The sequence below is a fragment of the Pinus tabuliformis genome, chromosome 9, assembly GCF_031772625.1.
Source record: "Pinus tabuliformis cultivar Carrire ecotype Pingquan chromosome 9, CPIR1, whole genome shotgun sequence".
NCBI lineage: Eukaryota > Viridiplantae > Streptophyta > Pinopsida > Pinales > Pinaceae > Pinus > Pinus tabuliformis.
This window is the reverse complement of record NC_142307.1, coordinates 785,189,519-785,213,505: the sequence shown is the minus strand read 5'-3', so window position 1 is coordinate 785,213,505 and position 23,987 is coordinate 785,189,519. Positions and strand designations below refer to the sequence as shown.

At 38.1% G+C, this 23,987-nt stretch overlaps 1 protein-coding gene across 1 annotated transcript in view; it reads left to right on the top strand.

Moving 5' to 3' along the window:
- Window positions 1-209: 209 nt before the first annotated feature.
- LOC149151084 (DNA damage-binding protein 1-like) overlaps window positions 210-23,987 on the top strand; it is a 46,678-nt gene continuing 22,900 nt past the window's right edge. The window contains exon 1 of the mRNA XM_089443055.1: window positions 210-293. The gene's annotated coding sequence lies outside the window, so the exon portion shown is untranslated. The remainder of the gene's footprint in view (window positions 294-23,987) is intronic.

The following is a 23,987-nucleotide window of genomic DNA, read 5'->3' as shown; positions in this document are numbered from 1 at the left end:
TTTTAAATTAACAAATAATATTTGCAAGGGTGTCTACTCATGTTATTTATTTTTTATAATGTTGAGTATCATTTATGTAGTAGTTGAACATGAATTAACAATTGGTTATATTTTGTATATTTCATTTATAAGATTGTTCTCTTGTAATTGTACTTTGGATAAGAAATGTATTTTTCCATAGTGAAAATCCACTCTTATTATTTTCCTTTTATTTTAGGATTATTACTGAAAAGGTTCTGGATCTCAAGTTTTTGCATGAGGTTTCAGTGATTATAATAGTTGTGCTATATGAGGTATGTCCTTTCACATTGTTTTTACTTGTTAAATACTAAGGAATTAATGATTACAAATTCCACGAAGCTCCAAAAAAGTTTAATTAAGGCACAAAATAGATGATTTGAGAGTATTTTTTAATATGAGTACATTCCAAGTTTTGACCTTGCTCACTGATTGGACTTCAATTTATATTGAAAATATTAGAAGTTAGAAATTCTAATTAATGTGTGAAATGGAATATTTAACTATTTTTCAACGTAAGTGCATTCCATTTTTTGACATGTGTGCTGGTTGAACTTTGATTTATATTAGAACTATTAAAAGGAAAAATGAAAATACAACATGTTAAAATAAAAGGCTTTGGGAAAGCAATTTATTGCACTATTTTAATTTCGTTCTATCCACATTATTTTACCTGAAAACAAGATAAAATATCTCACTAAATATGTGTCAACTAATGATGAACGGTATTGACATCAACAAGGGTCCATAAAAGAGAAAAGTCGTAAAATTCGAGAAAATATTTGTAAAAATAGGCAAACATTAACAAAATAAAAGAATGTACAAAATATCCATTTTTTCAATATTTTAAACATCTAAAGCAACAACAACATCAAATAAATGCGTTACCACATAAGTATGAAATCAAAACTAATATATCACCAATGGGGGTGGAGAACTCGAGTTGCGCTCGACCCCTCTCAAGGTAATACATGCGTGTAGTAATGTAGACAGGAGCATGGTAGAATACTAGTTTGTCTACTCGTGTGAGGATAGATGTCGGAAGAGGGTGGCATTTATGCACAAGCAAAAGGCTCAAAGTTTATATAAGGTGCAGTGTGGGTTTCATCATGTTAACGCTTGGTTTATGGAGTAATGATCGGGGGATAGATTGGTGCGACGAGCATGTTCTCTGTCCTCCGGAGGCAATTGGGGCTTAGGTCAAGAGGCATACTCTGACTCTATTTGTAATTGTGGAGTTGGGAGCTTGGAGGTGACTGTTGCACACAACACGATCCTTAATCTTCCCTACAGTCTCTTTGGCATCTGCTAGAAGCACTAGGTAACCTTTTGCATCTCTACCTTTGGTCATGGTATGATTGTTTCCTTTGGATATTGTTTGGTCGGAATATCAACCTCCATGGTGAGCTTGGTGTTAGAGTTTGGGTGGGAGGGGGAAGTTCAAGTAGGCCTTTCCCAAGTGGTGAGCACGGTGTTGAATTGGTAGCACTTTTAGGGCTTGTCTCTCCACCTCCCTACTTGTCTCAGTCTCTGGTATTACTCTCACATTAGTTTCTTGTTTATTATCACATGTGCAGGTTTCGAAGTTTTTCCTTGGGGTGGTTTGGATTCTGGGTGCTTGATTTAGAGGTGGAAATTTTGCTCGTGGTGATCTTGGCCTTTAATTCCAGTAAGTATAAGGGTAGGTGCTATTCTCAATTGTTCCTGGGTTTATATCTGTGGGGAGTCATCCTTGGTAGCTTGCCTGGTCTACTCGAATGGCCTGTCTGGCTCTTGACTGGGTGGTCGCTTGGCATTAAAAAGTTTGGCGTGGCACTGGTGTTAGCGCAGTGGTTGCCTGAGGCCAAAGAAGGGGCCACCTTCTTCTTGTTCCTGGAGGTGTTTTGGTGGTCAATGGGGGAGGTATTTTCAGGAGGTTCACTTTGTGGTAAATTCTATCCCATGGCTCGTCCTAAAAGGAGCTCCTGCCTCTCTATCTCTGATAAAGGCAAGGCCTCTGAGCCTCCTCGTAGTCAAAAGGTCTTGGTAGGAGGGGGTGGTCATGAGATCTAGGCCCTCGCAGGGGTTTTTCGAAAACATAGAGGAAGGGTGGAAAATCCCCTCAATCCGCTCCAACTCAGCCACAATAGATGCCGAAAGCTCAGTTAGAGGAATATGATAAGAACTGTTGAGAGGAGCATGAGGCCTTGGTTGCGGCTCTAATTTGTTGGAGAATGTAACTAGTTCGATCTTCATAATTGTCACTTGACTCATGTCATGATATAATTTTTATGTACTTATAAAAAGGAGAAGGAAACTGATGTAAAGATCAAAGGAAAATTATTTATGTAAAGCATGGGTTTCATGCTTAAGTCTTTTCTCATTAGTTCAAGCATTCATTTAATGCTCCTAGGGGTTACATGAGTCAAAGAGTCATTATCATATTGTAAAATACCTATTCGGGCATTTGTATCAAGGAAAGGACAATTCATTCTTAATATAGAAGTATGTAGGAGGCTTCGAAGACCAAGTTTGCCAGCCTACATGAAGTCGGCCTAAGAGGGCTATTTGAGCCTCTTGGAGAGGCTATATAAAGGAAGAACTTCGACCTCTTTCAACACACAAGCACACATCTGAAAGGCTAGAAGAGCCTAGTAAAAAATGAAACAAGCCTTAATCTATTTTGAGTTCTAAAATTTCTCTGAAGCAACTCTCTCATGCAAGAAACCTAGGGTTTCTGGGCTCTCCATAGGTCCAAGATCGCAGGATGGTGTTGCAGAATTGGTTTGCAAACCCTAAAGGCTCGAGTTTTCTTTGCTACCCTAGGAGATCTTGTCTTATATTGCACAAGAAGGTGTTGGTTGGCTAGCTTAGTTCTTGGTGGTAGTGTCATGTCTTGGTTTTGGCCTTGGAAGTCTCCTTTAAATTGTTTCTATAAGAAGATAATTTCTTTTTGGTTTTTCCCCTGGGGGTTTTTCCATGGCTTGGAGGCTGTTGACCACACTTTGTCAACGATCCATGAACCATAAGGAAGTGGATAAATTTGTTTCAAAGATTAAGGTCATTAGTTAGCATTTATCATTGTAAACCTAATTTCTACAAATATTGTTGTAAATGATGATTTTATGACCATAAAGCTATGTAACAACACCTAGGTAAGCCTATGATTTTTGTCAAAGGGTTTCATCCTAGGGAGTTTTTTAACCTCCTCGAATTATGTGTGTTTGTAAACACGCATAATCAACAAAGTTTTTCTCCCAGATATACCCCAAAGTTAGGGCAAAATTCGTTGACGAGGTCTTAGGTGAGTCCTAGTGTTTATCGAGTCTATGTAAAGTGTGTTTAGGAATAATTTTAGTGCATGGTTGCTCATAGTTAGACACCAAGGCTAAATTATTTTAAAACATTTGGTTTCATACTAGATCATATTTTGTCACAAAATTAGGTAATGTCTTGAGGTCTATGTCTAAATGTATATTTCCCCTTCTAAGAGTTGAATTACTTTGTAATATCTTGATGTAAAAAAGATATTTTAGTCCATGGTTACTCATAGTTAGACACCATGGCTAAAATTTTTGAGGCTGTAAAAAAATTAATTAATTCCCTCTAGTAATTTAATTAAATTTTCTAGCAAAATTAAAAAAAAATCCCAAGCTAGAAAATTAATTAATTTTGAGTAAAAAATAATTTGAGAGAATAAATTCTCTCCAAGTGGAAAATAATAAAAAATTCATGCGTCAAGGAAAAGTCAAATTTTGAAGGACCCCCACCAAGGGAAAAATGGATTTTCAAGAAAATTTAACCCCTTGGAATTGGTGGTTAGGTCAATGTCAATTTTTTGAGGATAATAATCCAAAATATTATTTTTTGGATTAATAAAAAATGGGTTTTAAGAAGAATTCGATTTTTTCGTCAAAAAATAAGAAACATCAACGACAGAGAAATTATTTTCATAGGAAGGTCAATAGATGAGATTATTTTGACGAAGATCAAGCCAAATAGTCGTTATTTTCCACTTGGATGGGTTTTTTTTTATATAGGGAAGTTATCAAGCTTGTATTTTCCATCGGATCTTTGGATCTTTGGATGGAGTAATTTGCAATGTACTGAGCTTCGCTTTGTTGGAATTATTTTTGGCATAATACAAAGACTTTGGGCTTTTAGTTCATGGCATTATTTTATCTTACTTCATGGTGTTATTTTATCTGTTGATTTATGGTATGTGTTAGTGTTTTATTCTTTCATGCTCTATATTGTGCTAAAATTTATAATTGTTATTTCATTTGTCGGTGATAAGAACATTCTATTGGTACAGTTATCTTGCCTTAGGTGATTTGATTCACCTTATGATCTAACAATTATTTTCAATATTAAATAGAGATTTGCAGGTACACCAGCCCTTGGACCCCAAGTTCATAGATTGTGGGGAATGATCGATCCTGTTTGAGCTCTGAGCTCTGATTTTGATGAATGATTTTGGTCAGTGATTTTTTGAAATTATTCATCCATAGCTTCTACTCTAAAATCTCAAAATTTTATTTTGTGCTATAAAGATTTAATTTGCTAATAAGAGAAAATATTTAAATTTTGTAAATATTGTGGATATTTGTAAATAATCTAACCCTTGTTTTATTTTTGTAGCATTTGGGGTTTTGGGGATTTTTTGATTTTTTGTATATATTGGGGTTTTGGTATTTTTTCTCTTCATTTGTACAGGTGAATTCTCAAGTTCTCAAAGGAAATTCAAATTTGGTTGAAGGAACTAGCCCTACGGCTAGGGTTTCAAGGGTTTCTCACCTCCAAGAGGAGTCGTCCAACCTATTTGTCCAAATCGTTCAAAAGGGAAGGGTTGATCCAAGCCCTAGAGGCCTAGATCTAGCCTCCTAAGGCCTTAGAACCTTAGCGCTCGACCAAGAAAGGAGGGTCGCAGACCCTACAAGGTAAATTATGGTTTTTTGTGTTTTCCTAACTCTTTGTTTTTATGCTAGTGTCCAAAGTTCTTTTGAGGCCTCAAAGGCCTAGCCGAGGGCTCTTTTCCTCCTACAATAGCCCTATTCTCATCATTTTTGTGAGATGCAGACCTAGTTACCTTTTTCCCTTAGTGTTGGAGGCCATAAGTCCTCTTCTTCTTCCCTGGGAGCAACCCTAGTTGGGCCTCCTAACCACCGCAAACCTATACATGCCTTAAACGCTTTCAGTATCCCCTCTCCTTCTCCTTTTTGGTGTGTTGCAGGCCTATAGGTCTCTTCCCTTTCCATCGTAGGCCTTCTAGGCCTTGTTTCCTTGATTTGTGGCCCTTTCTTCCCTACCGTGAGCCTTCAAGGGGCTTGTCTCCCTTGCGGAAACCTCTAGGAGGCTTATCTTTGAGTGTTGGCCTACAAGGCCTTGATCCCTTCGTACGTGGCTTCATTAGGCCTTCAACCCTAAGCCGAGGCCTTTCACAGTCCTGCTAGCCTCATCGCTATCCTTCTCTATCCCTAGTACATTCCTCCTTGTCTCCTATTGATCATAAGCATTGGTATTTTGGACTAACACAGTTTTTTGCAGGTGTTTCAAGTGGTTTTGGAGTTAACGATTGTGGTTGCAGGTGGATGGATTCATTGGAAGTGTTCTAGCTTTGAGGTTGGTCAACAACAAGGCCATAAGGCCTAGTGGTTTGCCTCCTCAATCCTTCTTTCTTATCACTATTTTCACTATAACATCTACAGTACTGCTAGAGAACACATAACATTGGCATTAAAAATAATTTACAGTCATCCTGTCTTATTGGAAAACCATTTGCAATGTTGGGCTTACACATTGCTTGGCATCTCTCATGATTTTTGGAGGACTGCTGTGATCGTTGGTCTCTAGATTTCTTTGCTGCCTTATGGGGGCTTTACTAGGGAAGCAATACCATACCACATGGGTTCATATTGTGGGATATATATTGAGGAAAAAATGACATAATATATTGAGCATATATTAGGGAGTAAAGGCTTTTTATATTGGAAGGTATAAAAAATGGAGCTCAAAGTTAATGAAAAATATAAAGGGGTATAAAAAATATTAATGAAAAATGGATACTTATAATATCTAATGAAAGTAAGGGTTTTTTAAATTGGGAAGGTGTATTGGGTTCGTATTGGTAGGGGGTTAAATAATGTGATTTTCAGAGGTATTTTCCAATATGTAGTCAAATTAGGGGTATTGTTCAATATGCGAAGAACACACGTGATATGTTAAAAGTTTATTGAATGAAGCCCCTGTTTGCTGCCTCATATCACTATTGCATTTCATTGCTAGCTCATGGCACTCTTGCATTCATAAGTGATTCATTGTTAGCAATCTCATCTAATTTACAATGTATATGTGCACTCATTACATCAATACTCTCAATAAGAAGATAGATGCTCTAAAAGATAATTGGTATACTTGGACTAAATTGGCATTCTTTACATAAGATAGGCTTGCTGCTCTCACAAGTTTTCTCTTGCTCTTTTAATGTCATTAACATCAAGTAAAGAATAATATCTTTGAGCATAAGTTGCCTAGTGTTTCTAATTGCAAGCATTCTTACATGTCATTGGTTATCAAATTAGTGAATGTTATGCTCTCTTCCTTTCATTGACATTGAAAAGAATTAGCACATTGTGTTGTCTAAAGGATTGCTAGCATTTTGTGACATTGGTTTTAAAGGAATATATTTTTCTTGTCATTGCTATCATTTCCTAAAGAAGTTGGCTATTGGATAAGTGGTTACATTGCTTTTCATTATCATAGTGGAATAAGCATTCTTGAGAATAAGTGCACTAACATATTGTTTTGCAAGTGAGCATCACATCTAAGAATCATAATCTTGCAATATTGAAATTAACTCACTCTTAAAGCACTTGATTGATCACCATATTGATATTGTGATAAGAGTAATCTTGAAGTCATCTAAGTAATCTCAAGAATTGCTAATTGTGTTGATATCTTATTGAAGGATTAGTATTTGTCACTTTAACATTGTTAAGAGAAACATTGGACTCGTGCATTTTACATTTAGTGTTATTTGAAAGTCATTGTCCATTGTGAGATTTGTAATCTTGAAACTTGTCATTGGGTAATCTAATTGGTCCATTGAGCACTGCTTTTGGTGAAGATTGTCCTTATAATTGTTAAGTGTTTTCCTGTATTGCTCTAAATCGAATATTAATATTTAGATAATTTGTATTAAGGTACCTAAAACATTTAATGATCTCACCTAAATCTAATCACTCATTTTGCACTTGCATTCTAAGAGTGGTAATGCATTAATTAACTTATTTCTAGGCATAGGCTTGATTGAAAGATGATAGGATCACCTCTCACCTAGCTTATGAAGTTTATACCCTCATCTTTGGTTAATGCAGTGACCTTGCAGTTGTCAAAGCCACATTTTCTCTACCGCCAAAGGCATTCGGGTGGTTAGAACTGTGGGGGAGCTATCGTTAATAAAGCTTCAACTTTCTTCCTCTTGGTTTCTCTCCACAACTTACAGTTGAGACTAATTTCAAAATAGATGAGAGAAAGGACTCACTTGGATAGGAATCTAATCTAAAATTAACCAAGAGTTTTCATTTCACTTAGTTCTAGGTGTCACATCTCATATAGGATAGTGTGCATCCTAAGCAACAACTATTCATCTGGTAATTTGGTAACTAATTTATTGTGTAAGCAATTTGACTCCATAAGGCACTTCTCTCTCAAATAATCCAATCAAATCGTGCCATAATTAAACTTGCTGATCATCATTAGCCGAATTGCTAGGCCATTCAGTTGTGTCTGACAAGTCTTTCATCCTCACATTTCATAGGGACTACCCTCCATAGCTTGTTGTAGGGAGATAACCAAAACAGAGAGGGTGGCGATCAGAGTGACAATCACCACCTTGAGCGTTGTTGCAATTCACCTGTACAATTTAGGCAATAACAAAGGCTATATCTTGTGTTCATCTTTGTATGGTTATGATCTTCATTGTTTTGGCATTTATTTGATGATAAGAACATAAGCATTGTCAAGAAGAAGATCATAATATGACAAATAACTGTGAAGTAAGGAAAATTCAAATTAAATGTTACCCTCATGTTGCCCTAATCAAATTTCCAACATGGTATTAGAGCTAAGTTCAAGAGTCTAGGCTGTTGGAAGATCACTAGAAGGTTTTTGCATTGATCCAAAAAAGAAAAAAAAGGGACTGCTTGTGTGTATCTTAAGGGCCGAAGTGATTAGAAGCAAAGACAATCAAGAAAGGAGCATTTTCTGAGCATCCTTCTAATAGGACAAATCTTTGAAATCGGGGAAAAATCCTTTTCAACACTATGCATAAGACCGAAGTTTTTTTTATAGGTATTTGTCAGACCAGGAGGTAACTCCTCAAAACAATTCATTATATTCATTCAGGTTGGTCTTTATTATATACACGAGGAAGAGACTGTTCATTTCATCTCCTGGTGACTCTTCATATTTTCTATTATTTATTTACATCAGTTACACTTATTCACCCAATCCTGATGATTAGGTGTCAACATTCCCCCCTTTAATATGAAAGGATGTCGGTGAGTCCAAGCATCGTTTTGAATCTTTCAAGCTTTTCTCTTCCAAGTGCTTTGGTGAAGATGTCTGCAATTTGCTCATTAGTGGAACAATGGCGGAGATGGATTATTTTGGCCTCAACATGATGTCGAATCAAATGATATTTAGTATTGATGTGCTTCATTCAATCATGGAACTTTGGGTTTTTGGCCAACTTTATTGCCGAGATATTGTCAATCATGAGTGGAGTTGATTGTACTTGTTTTACTTGCAAATCTTCAAGAATTTTCCTGAGCCACACAATTTCTTTTGTTGCCTCAGCTGCTACCACATATTCTGCCTCTGTTGTGGAATCTGCTGGAACTGATTGTTTGCATGATCTCTAGGAGACAGCTCCTGATCCAAGACTCATAGCATAACTTGAAGTAGATACCCTAGTTTCCTTGTCTCCATCGAAGTCTGAATTAGAGTATTCAATCAAGCTGAAGTCGTCCACTTGTGTATACTTTTCCAAAGTCTTGAGTTCCCTTCAAGTACCTTAGAACTCTTTTTGCAGTAGACCAATGTCCCTCACAAGGTTTTTGCATAAACCTGGGGAGGATTCCAACAACAAATGAAATGTATGGTGTGGTAGTAGTTAGGTAGTTGAGACTTCCTACAAGCTGTCTACACTTTGTTGCATCCTCAAATTCTTTTCCTTCAATGGATGTGAGCTTTAAGTTTGGTTCCATTTGAGTAGTAAGAGGATTGCATTCTGTCATGCCAAACCTGTTCAACAGATCTCCAATGTACTTCTTTTGAGAAAGGAATATGGACTTCGGATGTTGAGTTACTTCAATACTAAGATAGTAATGAACATAGCCCAAATCAGTCATTTCAAAACCTTTCCTCAATTCCTTCTTTATGGATGCAATGTAGCTTTCATTGTTCCATGTCATCAAAAGATCATCTACATATACCACAAGATATACAACTGTTTTTCCAACCTTCTTGATAAACAAAGTTGCATCATCAAGATCATAATATTTGAAATTGAGTTTCAGAAGATGCTCAATTAGTTTTTCATACCAGGCTCGCGGTGCTTGTTTGAGGCCATACAAGGATTTCACAAGTTTTCATACTTAATGTTCATGTCCTTTCACGGAAAATCCTTCAGGCTGGGACATAAAAACATTCTCTTTTAGATCTCTATTCAAGAAAGCAGTTTTTACATCCATTTGATGGACTTTCCAATTGTTTTGGGCTGCTAGGGAAAAGAGTGTTTGGTTGGTATCCCATTTTGTTGTGGGGGCAAAAGTCTCCTCATAATCGACCCCTTCCTTCTGTGCAAAACCTTTTTCCACAAGCCTTGCTTTGTGCTTGTCAAGTGAGCCATCAATTTTATACTTGTTCTTGTAAACCCACTTGCAACCAATTGGTTTGGTTCCTAATGGAGGATCAACCAGCTTCCAAGTGCCATTCTTTATCAGGGCATCATACTCCTTTTGCATTGCTTCTTTCCATTCATCATGAGAAACAACTTCTTTGAAGGAAGTTGGTTCAAAATCTGCGGACAAATTCAATTCACAATCATAAGAAACATCCATATCAATAGGTGAATCAGAGTCATCTACATCACCTCCATTTTGCTAGTTTGAATTTCTAGTTCCTGTCTTTCCAGCCTCATCAAGATGAACACTTTCAATTGTCTTTGTCAGCCACTTTGGGGTACCTTTCTCAGATGGTCCAGGCTGCTCCGTTGATTGAGTTGGGACTGAATCAAGATTGGGTCTCCCAATTCTATCAATCACATCACTTAAAGTATCATTCGTTGGAGTTTCATGCAGGGGAGAGAGTGCTTCAGAAGAAGATTCCACAGGTTGATCTAGTATAGGAATCCCCCCTTCAAGATGTGGAATCTGATTATCAAATTCTTGAAATGATTTTGCATTTGCGAATCTATCCAAGCGATCAAGTTGCCACTCAACAACATTGTCAGTTTTGGATGTTTCAAGAAAGATTACATCTCTAGATACAACAAACTTTTTATTGACTTCATCATAGAGACGATATGCTTTGGAGGTGTTTGAATGCCCCTGGAAGATACACTTACAACTTCTTGCACCAAGTTTGTTTCTATGTACCTTTGATATCAAGGCATAACAGGTGGAACCAAAGACCCTGAGATGCTTTACCGAAGGAATGTGTCCATACCACATTTCATATGGAATCTTGTTTCTAATAGCATTAGATGGACATCTATTTTTTATATATACATCACATAGAACTCCATTAGCCCAAAACATCAATTTTACATTTTTGAAAAACATCATGAAGCGCACCATATTTAAGATTGTCCTATTCATTCTTTTAGCGACACTGTTCTGTTGGGGATTATAAGGCACAGTTGTTTAATGTTTGATCCCATGTTGGCGAAGATAGTTTTCAAATTCATTTGAAGTGTATTCTTTTCCATTATCAGTGCAAATAGAGCCAATATGATGGGGATTATAAGGCACAGTTGTTTAATGTTTGATCCCATGTTGGCGAAGATAGTTTTCAAATTCATTTGAAGTGTATTCTTTTCCATTATCAGTGCAAATAGAGCCAATATGAGATTATGTGTCATTTTCAATCCATGTATGAAAGTTCTTGAATGTTTGAAAAGCATCAGATTTGTTCTTCAATAAATAAACCCAACACATTCTGGTGTAGTCATCAATAAATGTCATCATATATTTATTTCCATTTGCAGAAGGAATAGGCATTGGACCACATAAATCTGAATGAATGAGTTCAAGTTTTCTATGTGCTTTTGAATGTGAATCATAAAAAGGCTGTTTGCTATGCTTTCCTAGAATACAACCATGACATTGCTTAAGTTTCCTAGGAATTGTAGGCAAACCAAGAACACCATTTTTCTTCAACAAGCAGAGGCTGTCATAGTTCAAATGTCCAAATCTAGCATGCCATAATAAACTTGATGGTAGTGTCCCTTCTTCATAATGAGAATTGTATGAGAAATGTTGTGCACGAGCAGAGGTACCCTGCAGCTTGAGAAGCCTTTCTTCTTCTATCCCCCTCATGACAAGTGAATGGTCAGATGCTTTTCTCACCTCAAGCTTGCCATCAAACATATGAATGGAGTGACCTTGCTAGCGGATGTGGACCAAAGACAGCAAGTTTCTCTTCAGTTGTGGGAGATATAAAATATGATGCAGAAGGAACTCTGGAAGACCAGGCAATTTAAGCCTGATTGTGCCAAGCCCTGATCGCTTGAGTTTTGATTGGTCTGCAAAGTATACTGCTCCATCAACATTGTCAGTAAATTCTTCAAAAAATTATTCCTATGAGTCATGTGGCAAGTTGCTCTTAAATCAAGCAACCAATCATTTTTCCAAGAAGCAAGTGAAGCATTAAATAAATCTTCATTTACTCCAATATTACATTGTGCCACAACATAATGAGTGGATTCAGGTGCTTTACCTTTGTCTGTGTCATTAGTTTTACCTTTGGGGTTGGTTTCTTTGTTACTCAATTTTGTCCCAAGGTAACTTGCATGTGGAGGCATCATGTGATCCATTTCTTTTGCAGCATATGCAGTGAAAATTTGACTTTTCTCCTTGAGAGTGTCTGCCCCCTGCCTCTGAAATATATTCCTCTTCCTCTTCGACCACCTCTTCCTTTTGGAGGAATCTTGGGCAAGATTCTTTTCTTGATGAGAAAGGCACACAACCTCTTTAGAAGATTCAAGGGTTGTTTTCTTTCCAAAAGCTTTCTCTCTTTCAACAAATTTTTTCACAAGAGAGTCAAAGGTAATATCTTTGAGATTTCCATTTGCTTGCAATGACTCAAGATAATAGGAGTAAGTAGGATAAAGTGCCTTGAGAAAAGCGATAAGAGGAATATCCAATTCAACCTTAGTGGCTTTGATATCATGCATTATAGGTTTTACTTCGGATGCAAGAGCAAGAGGATCATTATTTTGTAATTCAAGAGTGAAGAGTTTAATCATGAGTTGAACAACTTCAAGTGCAGAGTGTGAGTCATAGAGTTCTTTCAGCTTTTGTAAGGCTTTGAAAGCAGTTGAAAATGGCGAAATATGGCGACTCACCTCTTCACTTACAGACGTTGCAATTAATGCATAGGCTTTGTTGTTCTTATTTTCCCAAATGGCGAACTCCTTGTCTGAGGTAGGTTGTTTTGGCTCTTTGTCTCCGTCTCCAACATACACTCCTTTCCACAACTCATTGAAAATGAGGGTGTGTTTTATCTTCTGGGACCACTCAAGATGGTTCTCCTTGCTAGTGAGGATGGTTCTCTATCTGCTCTCTCTGTTCTTTCGTGTGTGTGGGTGTGTCCCATATTTCCGGTCCCCCCCCTTTTGCTGGTCTGTGCATGGCTTTAAAGCCACTCGAGCTCATGCTGTTCGATTCCTCTTCCAACTTCGTCGGATCATCTGCTACAGTTGCACTTGGAGTTCCCTCTCTCGGTGCCATCATCAGACTCACAAGGAGTGACCACTTGTCCTCCTGCGAACTGCGCCAGCTTGCCTCATCGGTTCGTTTCTTCAGTTACGTTTTGGAATAAGTCATTTGCCACCTTGGCGGTCAATTCGAACTTCAAATTCTTTCATATCACGGCTTAATCCCCCGTTAATTCCGTCTTCTCCATCGGGCGCGATCTCAGCTGTTAGATCTGGGGCCCCTAGATCCAACACCATCTGTTCATTTCGCGCGGTTTACTTGCTCGACTGTTAGCGCGCATTGAGTGGCGGTTTTCTCTCTCCTCCACCTGTCACGCGTCGGGCGTTGAGTGGAATCGCTCTGTTTTTGCCGAAACTGCTTATCGCCCAGGGAGGCCCCCAATCAATACTGCCGGTTTTTGGAGTGCAGGTCCCGCCTTTGCCTTTAGACTTTCTCCCCATGGTTTTCCCGGCTCTCATGCCACTGAGTGCTCAGGGCTTCTCCATTTTGAGGGTTTTCGTTAAGCGCTAATCGCGCATCAAAAACTCCCTCCGTTTCCCGATCTGGGCCTCCCAGGGGCTAATTTCGCCTCTCGCGCAGTCTCCATGGGCCTCAGTCAACGCGCTTTGACCGAGGTCCTCGTCGTTCCACGCTGGCTACCAACTGCCACTGGTTTAGAGGTGTTTTTGATTGCTATTCTAAATTCTTTGAAGTCTGTCCCAACCTGGTACAACCATGGTTCTTCCGTTTATTCTTTATGGATCCAATTCGAATCGCGACCTTCCCACTAAAAAGCTTTTGGACCACCAAAAGTTGGTTTTCTTTCAAGCATTGACTAAGTGAGGGTACTGCTGTCTCACTTGTCCAATCTTAATCCACTTTGCACTGCTTGGCTTCGAACCTTTGAGTCCAATTCTGAGGTACTCAACATTTCCTCTGCGCGTTGTCCTCACCTTCCTGTCCAAGACTGTGTCTTCCTACAATTCATTCAGATATTCAGGTAGCAGGTCATCAATAGAAGGCAATTGACTTTGCTCTTCAGGGTCCTCAATCATTGAAGGTTCAAACAATCTCAAGCAATCTGCATTTACGACTGAGTAGATGTGCATGTAAGCTGGTAGATCAAGGTGAAAAGCATTTTCACCAATCTTCTCAAGTATCCTAAAAGGTCCATACTTGATAGGTTTTAGCTTTTTACTTTGACCTTGCATCCTGTCTTTGCTGATATACAACCTGGCCTGGTCACCAACTTGAAAACTATGCTCCACCCGATGCTTGTCATGCCTTGCCTTGTATTTGGCTTGGCTGTTTTCCAGTTGTTCCTGTACTGCCTAGTGGATCTCCTGGATTTTTTCAGTGAACCTAGTTGCCTTGTCCACATCACTGTGTCTATCAACGGTGGTATCTTTAGCAAAGACAAAATCAAAAGGAGACCTTGGTGTGAAACCAAAACAGGTTTCAAAAGGAGATCTTTGTGTGGAAGAATGTTTTGCTCTGTTGTAAGCATGCTGCACATAACACAAGTGTTCATCTCAAAGTTTAGGATGTTTGCTGCAATATCCTCTGAGTAGCTGGATCACTGTCCTGTTAACTACTTCTGTCTGGCCATCGGTTTGTGGATGAAAAGTTGTGCTTTTCTTCAGTTGGGTGTCCATCAGCTCCCACAGACTTGACCAAAACTTCCCCACAAATCAGGTGTCTCGATCAGATACAATAGAAGTGGGTAATACAAAATGAACCCATACATGTTCAAAGAATAGTTTTGCAGTTTGTTCAGCTGTAATTTGCTTATTACAAGGTATCAAAATGCACATTTTGCTAAACCTGTCCACAACCACATACAGATAATCATGACCTTTTCTAGACTTAGGCAGTCCCCCAACAAAATCCATGGAAGCACTTCCCAAGGGTGAGAAGGAACTGACAATGGAGTGTACATGCCTAGTTTTCTATTACTGGGCTTACTTTTGGCACACATGGTACACCCTCTCACATATCTAGAAATTGTCTCATTCATTTTTGGCCAATAACAAAATCTTTGTAGTTGTGCAACTGTTTTACTTACCCCAAAGTGACCTGATATCAGAGAAGTGTGTGCCTCTCTACTTATCTTTACTCTCTCTTTTTGTGGAATGCAGAGTTTCCTGCAATGATATAAGAGTCAGTCCTTCACATGATAATCCAATTCTTGTACCTTTTTGCCTTGACTCAAAGTTTCATATACATCTTTAAAGTCTATATCTTGAGCATATTGTTCAATGTAGCTTTCATGTAATACAAAATTATGCTTAAGTATAGTAGATGCATTTATAATGGGTCTAGATAACATGTCTGCAACTTTGTTATGTATGCTCTTTTTATATTTGATGACTAAATGAAACTGTTGTAGAAAACCCATCCACCTGTAATGTCTTGATTGCTGCAACTTAGTTTGGGAGTGTAGATATTGAAGTGGTTGATGATCAGTATGTATCACTGTCTCTTTGCCCATTAAATAATGTTTCCACTTTGTCACACCCTAAACTAATGTATACAATTCTTTATCATATGTAGGATAGTTAACTACTGCAGAATTAAAAGTCTCAGAATGATAACATATGGGTTTACCGTGCTGTGTCAACACTGCTCCCATGGCATAGTCACTAGCATCTGTTTGGATCTCAAATGGTCTTTGTAGATTAGGCAGTGCTAGTACAGGTGTTGTACTAATCTTTTCTTTAAAGGTGTCAAAGGCTTTTTGATGTTTGCCTCCCCACTGAAACACCTTGTTCAATCCTGTCAAAGCATGTAAGGGAGCTGCAATTGAGGAAAAGTTAGAGATAAACTTCCTCCAATATTGTGCTGCTCCTAAGAAACTTCTCTCTTCTGTAGCAGATCTGGGTTTAGGCCAGTTTACAGTGACTGCCACTTTAGAGGGATCTATTTTCAATTCACCACCCCCTACTATATGACCCAAATAATTTAGAGATGTTTTGCTGAATTCACATTTGGAGAGTTTAACATAAAGTTTTTCTCTTTTCAAAACATCTAATGTCTGCTTAACATGTTTTTAGTGTTCCTCCCACGTTTTACTAAAAATCAGACTGTCATCCAGATATACAATAACAAAATCATCAAGAAAAAGTCTGAGTACATCATTCATTAATCTCATGAAAGTAGCAGGGGCATTGGTCAAGCCAAAAGGCATAACCAGCCACTCATACAATCCCTGCTTTGTTTTGAAAGCAGTCTTCCATGCATCTTTCTCTGCAACTCTGACCTGATGGTATCCACTGTGCAAATCCAGCTTGGTGAAATAAACAACTTCCTTCAATTGATCTAAAAGATCATCTATGCGAGGAAGGGGATAACGATTTTTAATTTTTATCTTATTCAGTGCTCGGTAGTCAATGCACATTCTCCACGAGCCATCTTTCTTTCTCACCAAAACGATTGGTGACCCACATGGTGACGTGCTAGGCCTGATGAACCCCTTCTCGAGCAACTCCTGCACCTGCTTCTTGATTTCAGCATTCTCTAAAGCAGACAACCTGTACATTCCAATGTTAGGCAATGGAACATCTTGCTGCAAAATAATATCATGTACTATTTCCTTTTTGGGTGGTAGACCTTTAGGTTCTTGAAACAGAACATCATACTCTGAAACAATCTTTTCTATATCAGCTTGCTGCTTAGCATTACAACCCTCAAATACATTGGTTTTATCAGGTTTCTTTTCCTTTACAACCATTAGTAAGAATTGTTTGCACGAATTTATCATTTTTTTCATCTGCCCTGAGTTTATGAGAGTATAATTATTCTTGAGCTTATGAGCTCTTACAAAGTATTCGATTCCATCTTTAACAAGTAGATACTTGTTCTTAGCTCTATAGAAAATAGCTTTTCTATCATACAAGTAAGGACTCCCTAAAACAATTTCACATATGTCCAAAGGAATTATGTCTAACTCAACCTCATCTACAAATGCTGACCCAAAAGAAAACTTGAGTTTGCACTGTCTAGTCACTTGTAGTTGTGCTTTATCATTCAACCATCCTAATGGGTATAGTTTCTTGTGAGGTGTAGTTGCTAATCCCAATTTCTTTATAATTGCTTTAGAAATCAAATTTACTTGTGAACCACTATCAAACAAAGTATCAATCTTTTGTCGACGCGTTTCAAACCAACCAGTGTGGTTCATCGTCAGGACAAGTTGAAGAACTAATCTGGCTTAGCTTGATTAAATAGAGTGTGCAGAGACTCCAACGGCTATATTGCAACGGCTAATTTTGACCTGAGGATCAAAGTCAAACCCCTAATTTTATTATTAATAGAAGCATATAATTCATTATTATTAGTTAATCGAATAATATAATAAATTTATTGTTTAAATATAATGGTCATTATATCTTCATATTTATTAAATAACCTATATTTATTATTATCCCCAAATTATTTAAATACAAATAAATAGTATTAAATTACTATTATTCTTAGAATTTAGTTATAATAGGTAACTATGTATTTATTTAATAATAAATGTTTAAATCAACGGGTCCAGTGGTAAACTAGATATAATGGTCATTAATAAAATATGGTAAATTAAATAATGGTAAACTAAATATAATGGTCATTAATAAATTATATCTTCATATAACCTATATATATTATTATTCCCAAATTATTCTAATTACAATAAATAGTATTAAATTACTATTATTCTTATAATATAGTTATAATAGGTAACTGTGTATTTATTAATAATAATTATTTAAATTTAAGGGTCCAATGGTAAACTAGATCATCTCTAACAAATCATTTTTATTAATTATTTAAATGTAATGGCCCATTGGAAATTAAAATAATAAGTTCATACAATAATTTATGTTTATTAATAACCTATATTTACTTAATAATTAATAATTCTAATATTATAAATAGTCTTCTAATTAAATCATTATTATGTAAATACCATAATTAAAGTACATGTTTATTAATAATAGCATATCCATTAACTCAATATTATATCATATATTTCTAATAATTTCTTGTTTATCATTTAAACCTCTTATGGCATTAAGAACCTTCCTGATAAGATTAAAGACACAATTAGGCAGGATTGCGCCGTTGCCCTGAGGAGGGCTAAGCCTCCCCGTAGCAATATTAGCAAGGCTGAGTTTGAGGCTCTGAAGAGCTTGAACGAAAATCGGGACGTTGTGGTATTAAAAGCGGATAAAGGTGGGGCTGCCGTTATCCTGGATAGAAAGGATTACAGAAGTAAGATGCTTGACCATCTCTGTAATAGTGGGAGTTATAAGAAGCTTTCGAAAAATCCCCTCAAAAAGGTTTCCAGAGCGGTCGCTCTTGCGATCAAGTCGTGCAATTCCACGATTCCTCTACCCCAGAAACTTATTGAGGGTAACCCCATCACTCCTAGGATTTATGGTCTTCCTAAAATCCATAAGGATGGGGTCCCCCTGAGACCCATTGTCAATACCATTGGTGGTCCGACTTACCTCCTGGCCAAGTTCCTCGCTGCAAAGTTGAGACCCTTGGTTGGGCAGACTGAGTCCTTTGTCAAAGACTCACCTTCTTTTATTGAGGATCTTAAGAGAATTAAACTTGAGCCCGAGGACATTCTGGTAAGTTTCGACGTGGTCTCTCTTTATACTTGTATTCCTATCAATGAGGCCATGATGGTAATTAATAAGCTAACTGACCCTGATACGGCTAAGTTAGTTGAGCTTTGCCTTACCTCCACCTTTTTCAGCTTCGAGGGAGAATTCTATGAGCAGACTTGCGGAATTGCCATGGGCTCCCCCTTGTCCCCTGTCGTCGCTAATCTCTTCATGGAGGAGTTTGAGTCTAAGGCTTTGGCCTCCTCTCGTCTCTTACCGAAGCTTTGGAAAAGATTCGTTGATGACACTGGTGTTGTTTGGTCTCATGGTCCTGACGAGTTGGATCGTTTCTTCAGTCACCTCAATAACCAGTCCGCCGCCATTAAATTCACGATGGAAAAAGAAGATAATGGTTGTCTTTCGTTCTTGGATGTTCTCATCTCTAAGAAGGTGGATGGTTCCTTTTCTCATCAGGTGTTTAGAAAGAAGACGCATACTGAACAATACTTGCATGCGTCTTCGCATCATTTCCCCGCTCAGAAGTTAGGGGTTCTTAGCACGCTGGCCACACGTGCTGTAAGAATTTCGGATGAGGAGAGCCTGGAAGCGGAGAAGGCTCATCTCCTTGATGTCTTTGAGAAGAATGGTTACAATAGGCACCTAGGTCGAAAAGCCTTCCTCAGGGCCAAGAAGGAGCCTTCAATCCGAAGAGTCCCTAAAGACCATATCCTGGGTGTGAACCTTCCTTACATCCAAGGGACCACAGATAGGATTGCGAGGGTTCTGAGGAAGTACGATGTGCCCGCAACTTTTAGACCTCTCCGCACTATCCGTAGCTCCCTCAGGTCTGTGAAAGACCCTATTGACCCTAAGGACATGAAGGGCGTCTATGTCATTCCCTGTTCCTGTGGGACCCCTTATATTGGTGAGACTGGTCGCTCTATCAATCAACGGATTAGCGAGCATTCGGCTGACTTAAGACATGGTAGGACCAAGTCCTCAGCCCTGGCTGAGCATGCGGGGAAGACTATGCATCATGTTTGTATAGAAGATGCTCAAGTCATTGCCAAAGTTGCGCAGTTTCACCATCGCAAATTTAGAGAGGCCCTGGAGATTGAGAAAAGGCCGAACAATCTTAATAGGGATGATGGCTGGAAGATTAGCAGTTGCTGGGTCCCAGCCTTGTCTTCCTAGCCTCCTCATTCCCCTTTTGTTAGGTCTCAGGGTTTCTGTCTTCCCTCCCCTCAAGTTCTGTTTTTGGCGGGTTTTGGAGTGCAGGAGTTAGTAATTTGTTATTAAGTAATTTCGGGCTAATTATGGTATTAACCTTATCCCAGGGGTAATTTAAATTTAGAGTAGATTCTTTGCATTGATTTTTATTCTTCTTCACCTTGTTATTTCCTTTAACTGATTCCCTATTTATTGAATTAATAAAGACCCCCCCCTTTTTTTTTTGAACCTTATAAGTAATAACATAGGTAAATTTTAAAAAAATTTAAAATACTGATTGTTTAATGGATATAAATTTCTAGATTAATTATAAGAGGTTTAAATGATAAACAAGAAATTATTAGAAATATATGATATAATATTGAGTTAATGGATATGCTATTATTAATAAACATGTACTTTAATTATGGTATTTACATAATAATGATTTAATTAGAAGACTATTTATAATATTAGAATTATTAATTATTAAGTAAATATAGGTTATTAATAAACATAAATTATTGTATGAACTTATTATTTTAATTTCCAATGGGCCATTACATTTAAATAATTAATAAAAATGATTTGTTTTAGAGATGATCTAGTTTACCATTGGACCCTTAAATTTAAATAATTATTATTAATAAATACACAGTTAACTATTATAACTATATTATAAGAATAATAGTAATTTAATACTATTTATTGTAACTAGAATAATTTGGGAATAATAATATATATAGGTTATATGAAGATATAATTTATTAATGACCATTATATTTAGTTTACCATTATTTAATTTACCATATTTTATTAATGACCATTATATCTAGTTTACCACTGGACCCGTTGATTTAAACATTTATTATTAAATAAATACACAATTACCTATTATAACTAAATTCTAAGAATAATAGTAATTTAATACTATTTATTTGTATTTAAATAATTTGGGGATAATAATAAATATAGGTTATTTATTAAATATGAAGATATAATGACCATTATATTTAAACAATAAATTTATTATATTATTCGATTAACTAATAATAATGAATTATATGCTTCTATTAATAATAAAATTAGGGGTTTGACTTTGATCCTCAGGTCAAAATTAGCCGTTGCAATATAGCCGTTGGAGTCTCTGCACACTCTATTTAATCAAGCTAAGCCAGATTAGTTCTTCAACTTGTCCCGACGATGAACCACACTGGTTGGTTCGAAACGCGTCGACAAAAGATTGATTATGTGATTTTGCCGAAGATTATCTGACAATGTTATGGATCACAAAAGTCTAAATTCCTTATTAAAGTATCAATCTTTTGATGTTTGGAAACAAATTGAATATGGAAAAGCTCATGTCTTTTTCTGTCATGTTCTTCATCAATAATAGATTGAGCAGGATTACTAGTAGATTCTTCAAAATTCTTACCTTTTACACCTATGGCGGCAATGATTGTTTCATCTCCCGAGTTTGACTCCAAATCTTTCTGAATAGTTGCAGCAGTCTTCTTCTTCTTGCCCTCAGACTTCTTAGGTCTCAGCTCTGGATGTAGAATCCAACAGTGCTCATCATCATGCCCATCCTTTTTACAGTGAGTGCATGAAACTTTGCTTTTTTGTGCAGTGTTAGCCTTCCTCGTTTTCCACTTCTGCTTTCTTTTCTTCTTGCTCTTGCTTGTAGTGGGTTGGGATGGTCCCCCAACTTCTGGATTTCCATTCTTTCCTCTAGCCTCTAGATGAGTAGCTTGTACAGATACGGATTAAACATGAGGATGGTATGCCTGATGTAGCTGTGTAGACCACCAATGTACTTCAAAAGAGTCTCTGGTGAGTCTAATGAGATCCCTAGAATCAATGCTTTCTTTCTAAATTCTTGAGTGTACCTTTGCACACTTTGCCCTTTGAACTACCGAAGAGTTTTCCAACTCATCATGGCTTGTTGCATGTAGGTCAATGGATAGAATTTCCTCTTGATGGTAGAAACAAATTCACTCCAGACAGAGATAGTCTTACCATGTCTTTTCATGTCAGCTTGGGTTTTGCTTTCCCACCAAACCAAGGTAGTGCCTCCTAGGCGTAGACTTGCTAGCTGAATTTTGCTCTTGTCTGAGTCGATGTTCTGCACTCTACAATACACATCAATTTGTCTAATCCAATTGTCCAACTTTTCAGCATTTAGCTTTCCATCATATATAGGCAAATCGAATTTAACATCTAGCTTAATTAAAGATGCTTTCTTATTATGCATAGGGCTACTAGGAGGTGTGAGAAAGCTTTCCTCTTTCCCTTTTCCTTTTGAGTGGTCATGGGAATGAGACTCATTTTCTTCTTTATCTTGTTTAGAGCCTGATGAATCTTCATCCTTATGCTTTCTAAAGTCCCTATACATTTTTTCTACCATAGACTTTACAGCTAGGGAACTTTCTGTGAATTGAGGGTCTGGCCCCACAAAACCTTCCTCTGACATTGTCTTTCGAGGATAGACTCTCCCAATCTCAGGATTAGTTTCGACTAACTCTCCTTCTCCTAATTTCAGCTTGGATCTAGTGAGCATTCAACAGCTAAACCAACAGAACCTTGTCTAACCTTACAGCCTAAAGCTATGATACCACTTGATCTGATAATCACCCTATGAGTGATCTTAGTTAAGAATTATTGAATAGAGGTATTACAAACTCATGTGCTAGTATGTGTGTCTAGGTTATTTAAGAAACGGATCGATCAGATTGCATATACATAGACACTTGAAAAGGAAGACAACAGAGAAATACAATAAGCAAATATAAGAACACAAGAAATTAATAAGGAGTTCACCCTATCCTCTAGGGCTACATCTCCGGTCCAGCTTTTAGTGGTGGCCTTCTTTTATTGTGTCTTAAAGCAGAGATTTACAAAGAAGGAGCTCAATATGAGTCTCCTATCATAGGATAGCTTGGCAGGGTGGTTCTTGGATTCCCCAAGCCACTGGAGTACACAGACTCTCAGCCTTACCAGCTTTCTGACCTCTCGGGTCTACAATGGAAGGAGCCCAATGTGGTGCTCGGTCCTGACAGATCCCCTTCAGGGATGGCTCGAATTCCTCAAGCCCTCTGGTGCTCGATGCTGCCTTTGGTCAGCTCGGCCCTCTGTCCTCTTTCTACTTTTTGCTTTCTCTGTTCTTCTGTGTGTGTGGGTGTGTCCCGTCTTTCCGGTCCCTCCTTCTGCTGGTCTATGCATGGCTTTAAAGCCACTCGAGCTCATCGCTGTTTGATTCCTCTTCCAACTCCGTCGGATCGTCTGCTACAGCTGCGCTTGGAGTTCCCTGTCTCGACGTCATCATCAAACTCACACGGAGTGGCCACTTGTCCTCCTGCGAACTGCGCCAGCTTGCCTCGTCGGTTCATTTCTTCAGTTACGTTATGGAATGAGTCATTTGCCACCTTGGCAGTCAATTCAGACTTCAAATTCTTTCATATCGCGGCTTAATCCCCCGTCAATTCCGTCTTCTCCATCGGGCGCGATCTCAGCCGTTAGATCTGGAGCCCCCCAGATCCAACGCCATCCGCTCATTTCGCACGGTTGACTTGCTCGACCGTTAGCGCGCGATGAGCGGTGGTTTTCTCTCTCCTCCGCCTGCCACGCATTGGGCGCCGAGGGGAATCGCTTTGTTTTCGCCGAAACTACTTACCGCCCAGGGAGGCCCCTGATCAATACTGCTGGTTTTTAGAGCGTGGGTCCCGCCTTTGCCTTTAGTCTTTCTCTCCACGGTTTTCTCGGCTCTCATGCGACCGAGTGCTCGGGGCTTCTCCATTTTGACGGTTTTCACCCAACGATGCATGATTAGCGCTAATTGCGCATCAAAAACTCCCTCCGTTTCCCGATCCGGGCCTTCCGCGCAGTCTCCATGGGCCTCGGTCAGCGTGCTTTGATCAAGGTCCTCGTCGTTTCACGCTGGCTGCCAACTGCCACTGGTTTACAGGTGTTTTTGATTGCTGTTCTAAATTCTTTGAAGTTTGTCCCGACCTGGTATAGCCATGGTTCTTCTGATTATTCATTATGGATCCAATTCAGATCATTTCATCTCTCGATGACTCTTCATATTTTCTATTATTTATTTACATCAGTTACACTTATTCACCCAATCCTGATGATTAGGTGTCAACATCATTGAAAGAAGTTATCTCATCTTTTGAAGGAGTCCGGGAAGACATATAGG